This window comes from Harpia harpyja, chromosome 13, assembly GCF_026419915.1.
Source record: "Harpia harpyja isolate bHarHar1 chromosome 13, bHarHar1 primary haplotype, whole genome shotgun sequence".
In the NCBI taxonomy this organism is placed as follows: Eukaryota; Metazoa; Chordata; class Aves; order Accipitriformes; family Accipitridae; genus Harpia; species Harpia harpyja.
The window spans coordinates 9226334-9234988 of record NC_068952.1 but is presented as its reverse complement, the minus strand read 5'-3'; positions in this window follow the sequence as shown (position 1 = coordinate 9234988).

Genomic DNA, 8655 nt, shown 5'->3' with positions numbered 1-8655 from the left:
TCATTGACTGTTTTGTTCTCCCATCTGCCCTCCTTGACAAGTCCTTAAACATTTAAAATCTAGTCAGGACATAAACCCACATTTTTGGGCACAAGCTCTTTTTCTCATTTGCTCATTGTAACTCCAGCTAACTCCTGTGATTCAGATATTGATAAAATGGAGAAAATCTGACATGAATTCCTAAAATTCCAGTTACTAGTTCATGTTTTGAACTCAATTATGTCAGGTAATATATCACTACCATAATTCATTCCCATGAAATGTAAGAATAAGAATGGCTATTGAGCCTGAATGAATGAATGGAATTAGTGAAGAAGAAACAGAGAGGAATTTAAGATTTAGCTACTGGGTACATCAAGCCCTTTTATCTCTTTCATTTTCTCATATTGATATGGGAGAAAATAATAATTACTCCTCAACATGACGTATAAACTTAACATCTCTTAAACCAGGAAGCTGTATTTCAAATGGCACCATGGTATTGGTTGCAAGCCAATATATAATAATCAATAATTACATGCAGAGTAAATTGTGTCAAATAATATGGATAGTTGCAAATTCAAGCACTTAAAGTTAGGAAAACACAGATTTAAGATTACCCAGCATTACTCCATGCATATGCAATGTGAAAACCTGCTGCATTCAATGGGCATGATTTCACAATTTCTTTTTAGCATAATTTTTCAGTCCATGACTCGGAACCTTAGAATCAACCCCCTTTTTCTTATGTACATGAAAGTTGTTCTTCTTGGCTTTTCTATGGTTTTCATTGCTTAGGTAGCTAAGAGTTGCACAAGTATTCAGCTAAGTCTAAACCCATGCATTTATGTTCACAAATACAGGCATAAATGTTTGAAAATGTTGTATTTACCCCTCTGTGTCTCCCTCTTAAACTCATTAAGATTTACTTCACTGGTGGTTGTGAGGCTCAGGGGCCAAATGAATACCGACAGAAAGAAATAGGAAGTTTCTAGCTGACCTTGCTGGGAGCTGGACTACAACTTTCATGAGGCAAAACATTTGCAGAGGACCAGGTAGTATTTTATTATGATTTATTAAATGTCAGTTTATATGAGTTTTATTGAATATGAGATTAGAGCAGTAGTTATTATATGACAGTGCAGTATTCTGTGATTTACTCATGAACTGCCCTTCTTTCTTCATCGCAGAGTTGGGGGGAAAACATGGCATCAGCTAAACCAAAGAAATGGAAATGAGAATAAACATGTTTAAATCTTGGGGCACTGGAGAGCTTTATCATGCTCATCTTCTGTCTGGTGTTATTGATCTCTCTTAGTGCAGGAATCAGGCTGTGAATATGACCTGCAAAAGTGGCAAAGATTTTGAACTTTAGTATACTGGCTTGGGATTCAGCCTTCATTGGAACTGAAAGGGCAATTGTTCGGGGGATATGTGTAAGTCAAGGCAATTTGTTCACAAAGTGAAGAGGAAGAGAGCAGTAGCAGCCATAGGAGAAAGCTGGAAAAGAAAACACAGCCAGACAGATCAGAAACACTGAGCCGTTCCGTTGGGATAAGGGCTCAATACTTGGGAAGCTCAGGATAATGCCACAGAAATGTATGAAGGATGCTACAATGCTCAGTTCTCAGGGATGCCAATAACAATTTGTAGCACAGAACAATGGATTACATTAGAAATTATCACAATTACATTATTTTTTCATTTCTATTCTATTGACATTTCAGCATGAAGAACTTGATCCCAAGGCCACTGGAGGCAGCAGGCCTCTGCATTTACTTCCACACCTATCCAATTAAGTCAAACCTGGACTCCTACCTTTAAGGCTCTCAGTGGCCTGTGCCCAGGTAGATGACAGGCTATACTCTGGGATGAAGATCACAGCTGATAACTACAGCATGACTGAACTTTTTAGAGTAAGGGTAATTCTGTCTGCAGAGGCAAGAGTACCTTTGCACAGAGTGAGACAAGTCTGTGGAGCACCTTCCCACAAGGACTAAGGATAATACAAAAGTTTACTACCTTGTTTAAGCACAAGGTATGTTTCTCTGACCTTGTTTTCTTTTACATAAACCCACTGCACATTTGGACGTGTGTCAGTACATTTGTGTTGAAATGCATCTTGCAAACTTCCTTCCTGGAGACAAACTGACAACAGGCATATGGCAGAAGTTGGTCACTTGGCTTAGCACGTTGCTGGGATCTATGTGTTCGTTCTAACTCTAGAACAGACCAGGACAGAAAGGACCTCTACCACTCCAAAGAGAAACCAAAGGGACATTTTGGCTTCATTTTTCTGCTCCTATTTTTGTAATGAGGAATATACAGTAACCACTTCAACTGGGCTGTATCCCAGTATTGTTGATATTTAAACTTTAAGCTCCCCAAAATTTAACACATTTAAAATCTTAGAAAAAAAATGTTAGGATTGCAAATCCCTGTGCCGTCCTTTTTACAGCTTTTTTTTTTCAGACCTTGACTCTGCTGCATCCACATATCAAAGTTTCATGCACTGCCTCATCAGCCACAGTTTTACTGTGGACCTGTATATGCAGAATGCCAGCTTGTGCCTCTGCTGCTCTTCATACGCTTCTGACAATGATAAACTGGGAGGTAGCTGCTGCTTTGTCTGGACTGGAAAGATTTTGTAGGGTGGTTTTATCTCCAGAATTCCTCAGACCACAATTTCAATACAGAAAAACATTCAGGTCAGAGTGATGGGAGACAATGACAGTCATTTGAAATGAGGTCTGGCAACAAATTTGCTGACAAATGCTTTGGTATAATGCTTCTGGAGAGAAGTATGCTATCAGAGATGTTACTTGTTAATTCAGTCTGAGGGAAGAAGGTTCAGACCCGTCATTTACTGGAACCCATTACAGGACTTAATCTGAAGATTTTGACATACTTCCAAGACAAATATGCTACCAAGAGTAAGACATGTTCAATAAGGTGTGTGTACTAGGAAATGAGCACTGTAATTGCCATACTGGAAGAGCTCTTTGTCTATGCAGTTTAATAACCTTCTCCTACCAGTGTCTCTTCTGATGCAACGTGATTCAGAGATGAATCATGCCAAGCAAATGTTAAGTGTCTTTATCATCGCATAGCAGACTTGACCAAATGGTTAGTGCTTGTTATTGGCAGACACCCTAGGATTTGAATCCTACAGTGTAAAACATTAGGAATTATGTCTCCTGTAAAGCTTGGGCCTCTTCATTAAACACCCAGGAGGATGTTTATGGTTTCCTTCTTACTCTGCAGATCATAGCAGAGGCCCAAATTTTTCAGCACAGGATTTCTCTTTGCTTGTAACAATGAATTGGACTGAAATTCTTTCCACATAGCTCTGCTCTGCAGGACAGCTTATGACAGAAATCATAGAATCATAGAATCATAGAATCATTTCGGTTAGAAAAGACCTTCAAGATCATCAAGTCCAACCATTAACCATGCCCCCTAAACCATGTTCTGAAGTACCCTGTCCACTCGCTTTTTGAATATCTCCAGGGATGGTGACTCAACCACTTCCCTGGGCAGCCCATTCCAATGTTTGACAACCCTCTCAGTAAAAAAATTTTTCCTAATATCTAACCTAAATCTCCCTTGCCTCAACTTGAGGCCATTTCCTCTTGTCCTATCTCCAGCCACCTGACAGAAGAGACCAGCACCCACCTCACTACAACCCCCTTTCAGGCAGTTGTAGAGAGCGATAAGGTCTCCCCTCAGCCTCCTCTTTTCTAGACTGAACAACCCCAGATCCCTCAGCCGCTCCTCATAAGACTTCTGCTCCAGGCCCCTCACCAACTCGGTTGCCCTTCTCTGGACACGCTCAAGCAGCTCAATGTGTTTCTTGTAGTGAGGGGCCCAAAACTGAACACAGGACTCGAGGTGCGGCCTCACCAGTGCCGAGTACAGGGGGACGATCACTTCCCTGCTCCTGCTGGCCACACTGTTCCTGATACAGGCCAGGATGCCGTTGGCCTTCTTGGCCACCTGGGCACACTGGTGGCTCACATTCAGCCGGCTGTCAACCAGCACGCCCAGGTCTTTCTCTGCTGGGCAGCTTTCCAGCCACCCTTCCCCAAGCCTGTAGCGCTGCATGGGGTTGCTGTGACTGAAGTGCAGGACCCGGCACTTGGCCTTGTTGAACTTCATACGATTGGCCTCAGCCCATCGATCCAGCCTGTCCAGATCTCTTTGTAGAGCCTCCCTACCCTCAAGCAGATCGACCCTGCCTCCCAACTTGGTGTCGTCTGCAAACTTGCTGAGGGTGCACTCAATCCCCTCATCCAAATCATCAATAAAGATATTAAACAGAACAGGGCCCAACACCGAGCCCTGGGGAACACCACTCGTGACCCGCCGCCAACTGGATTTCACCCCATTCACCACTACCCTCTGGGCTCGGCCATCCAGCCAGTTTTTCACCCAGTGAATAGTGCACTTATCCAGGCCACGAGACGCCAGCTTCTCAAGGAGTATGCCATGAGAGACAGTGTCAAAGGCCTTGCTGAAGTCAAGGTAGATAACATCCACAGCTTTTCCCTCATCCACTAGGCGGGTCACCTGGTCATAGAAGGAGATCAGGTTGGTCAAGCAGGACCTGCCTTTCGTAAACCCACACTGACTGGGCCTGATCCCCCTCTTATCCTGGAGTTGCCATGTGCGTGCTCTCAAGACAAACCATTCCATAATCTTCCCCAGTACCGAGGTCAGGCTGACAGGCCTGTAGTTCCCCGGATCCTCCCTCCGACCCTTCTTATAAATGGGAGTCACATTGGCAAGCCTCCAGTCCTCTGGGACCTCCCCTGTTGACCAGGAACGCTGACAGATGATAGAGAGTGGCTTGGCAAGGACCTCTGCCAGTTCCCTCAGTACTCTTGGATGGATCCCATCAGGTCCCATAGATTTGTGAGTGTCCAGATGGTGTAGTAGGTCCCTAACTAATTCCTCGTAGATTAAGGGGGGTATGTTGTGCTCTTCATCCTTACCTTCCAGCTCATGGGGTGGAGTACCCTGAGGATGACTGGACTCACTATTAAAGACTGAGGCAAAGAAGGCATTAAGTACCTCAGCCTTTTCCTCATCACTGGTTGCTACGTTCCCTTCTGTATGCATTAAAGGAAAGATATTCTCCTTGGGATTCTTTTTATTGTTAACATATTTGTAAAAACATTTTTTGTTGTCCCTTACGATAGTGGCCAGATTTAGTTCTAGCTGAGCTTTCGCCTTTCTAATTTTCTCTCTGTATGATCTAACAAGATCCCTGTACTCCTCCCAAGTTGCCCGCCCCTTCCTCCAGAGATGATAAACTCTCCTTTTTTTCTTAAGTCCTAGCAAAAGCTCCCCATTCAGCCAGGCCGGTCATTTTCCTCGGTGGTTCGACTTGCGGCACATGGGAATAGCCTGGTCCTGAGCCATTAATATTTCCTTCTTAAAGAATGTCCATCCCTCCTGGACCCCTTTGCCCTTCAGGACCGTCTCCCAAGGGACTCTCCCAACCAGTGCCTTGAAGAGGCCAAAGTTAGCCCTCCGGAAGTCCATAGTGGTGGTTTTGCTGACCACCTTCTTTGCCTCACCAAGAATTGAAAATTCTATCATTTCATGGTCGCTAAGCCCAAGACAGCCTCCAACCATCACACCTCCCACCAGTCCTTCCCTGTTCGTAAACAACAGATCTAGCAAGGCTCCTCCCCTGGTTGGCTCACCCACCAGCTGTGTCAAGAATTTATCTTCCACACACTCCAGGAGCCTCCTAGATTGTTTACTCACTGCTGTGTTGTATTTCCAGCAGATGTCTGGAAAGTTAAAGTCCCCCACAAGGACAAGGGCACACGATTCCGAGACTACTGCCAGCTGCTTGTAGAACGATTCATCAGTCTCTTCAACCTGGTCGGGCAGTCTGTAACAGACTCCCAGCACAATATCTGTCTTATTGGCTTTCCCCCTCATCCTCACCCATAAGCACTCCACCTTGTCATCAGAATCGTGTAGCTCTGTACAGTCAAAACATTCCCTAACATAGAGAGCCACCCCACCACCTCTTCTACCTTGCCTATCCCTTCTGAAGAGCTTGTAGCCATCCATTGCAGCACTCCAGTCATGGGAGTCGTCCCACCATGTTTCCATGATGGCGACTAAGTCATATCTATCCTGCTGCACAATGGCTTCCAGCTCCTCCTGTTTATTGCCCATGCTGCGTGCGTTGGCATAGATGCATTTGAGCTGGGTTATCGAATCCACCCCTAACATCGGCACGCTGCCCCCAGGCTCATCTCTGGTGCACCTAGTTTTATCCCTTACCCCCTTCGAACCTAGTTTAAAGCCCTTTCTATGAGCCCTGCCAGTAAGTCCAATACTGTTTGTCCTTAGCCAGCACTTAACCAAGGCATACATATTTAGCCTTTATAATCTTTCCTTGTGAAACAGCTTCCCTGGCCTTGTAATAATTTCTGTCACTCTTTTCTGATCTCTCTCCAACTTCTAATTTTTCCACCTGATACTGAGGTAACAAAAGGAATTTGCTATCTTGGCTGCCACCCACATCATTAGGAAAAAAAACACGGAATGACAGAAGTACAAAGACACGGTTTGCTGACTGTGCAGGGCAGTGACAACAAATGAAATATTTATTTACAAAAATACAAGCTGTAGAAATTAAATAGCATTTTAAAGATTTTAAAACCTGCAAAATACTGAAGAATACTCTACATGTAACATTTTTCTCCTGTAGTAATTTTTTTCTAAGGCACCATCATACAATAATTGAGCTTTAAAAAACAACAAAGTTATCTTAAAATCAAATCACCAGTCTGAGATCATTAATATCTAAGCATAGCATTGCCTTGTACCTCATTCACAATATGAGCCATGATTCCTTATTTTAATAGACATTTATGTATACAGGCTCTCTAAGGTGTCAGTGAAGGTGCAGAGGAGTGTGGTATTTTGTCCATATGATCATGCTTAATGATTATGACCTAAGACAGCAAGTGTTTTGGGCAAATCTTCTCAGATACATTACTGGCTATATTCCTATCTACAGACATACTTTTCAATGTCCAAGGTTATTTGTACTGCACCTTTAGGGCTCCAAGGAACCCTGCAGCTCCTGCCTACCAGCATATTTAATTGTTACAATAACAACAGTTCTTGATAAGCAACTTTTGTTTGTTTAGTTTAGAGTGCTTTTAAGTAAGAAGTTGCCTAAGAAGATTTGCTTTTTTTACAGTTTTGGTGTTCTAGCTGGTGCTTTTTTCAAGACGTACTTCTTAGAGATGCATCAAATTGAGTAATTGGATAACTGGTAGTGCTACAGTCTGGCCTTAAAATCTGTGTGTCCATTTACTGGTTGTGAAGTGACAGAAATTCTCTAACTTAAGGTAAGAGACTTTTTTTTTTATCTACACATGGTGGACAGCCTGCTCTTCTGAACACCCAGTGCTAAAAACAAATACTACCATTAAAAGAAAGGGATTTCAGTACATCAACGAAACAGGAGTTTGCAAAAATTTCTAGCATACTAAACTCTTAATCTGAAAAATTTGTAAAAGCATGTAAAGCATAGCCAGTGATCTAGGACTTAAACTACTCATGCTAAGCATTAGATCAATGTAGTTTGGGTGAATACAGTAACTGTCATGTGAAGGATAACACCTCAGAGGAGACTTGTGGTGGACCGTGTCCTTTCCAATATGCAGAACAAAAGCAGAATTGTTTACAGAGGGTGCAGGACTCACCCACCTATCTGGGGCCCATGTGCCCTTTGGTATCTGAGGGGGTTTGAGCCCATTGACCCCACAGATATCAGCTAGCGCAGAGTTACTTTAAAGATTGAGAGCACCCTCCCATGAGTAGCCTCAGAGAACATCTCTAGTGTAGAAAAACCATATTCAAAATAGCATGTGGAAGCATCAGTGTGCAAATGGTATTTCTTCAAGAGGGTGTAATAAATGTTTGGGGTGGTTTGTTTTGTTTTGTTTTGGTTTTTTAAATCTAGTTGAAAGAAAAGCCAACAGAATATAATTACAGATTTTCATTCTTCCCCATGTTAAAAATTGTCCTCCTTTTGGGCCTCGACCTAAGTTTTCTTAGGGCCGCCAGCACTGTGAAGGTAGGACTTCAAAATTCTTCTTCCCGCTCTGCAATCTACAGCAAACACGACGTCAATTTATTTTTATCATTGCCACGTTCACTGCGGCTCCCAAAGGTGGAAGAGAGCAACCAGCAGAGAATCACCAGCCCGAGCTTTGCTGGGTTTGAGCTTTTGCAGGGGGTGCTCTCCACGCTTTGGCCGACATAGCCTTTCTCAGTGCACGGAAAAGCGAGGCCACGCATCAGTGCCTGGGTGGTGGTGACCCCAAAATGCCGCCTCTGAAGGCCGCGAACAGCCGGTGGAGGAGACGCCCGCAGGGTCTCGCTGGGCTTCGCCCACTACTGGGAGGAGCAGCAGCCCAGTGCCCGAGACCCACGGACCTCCCCGGGCCTGAGGGAGAGGAGAAGCCCAGGCAGACCTCTCGGCTTTATTTATTTTTTTTATTATTATTATTATTATTATTATTTCTGTCGCTTGTTCAGTGAAAAACCCGCCAGACGCCCTCACATTTGCCGAGGTGCCTACGCGCCTCGCCAGGCCCGCGGCCCGCCCCGGAAGCCGCCGCCTCCGCTAGCCTG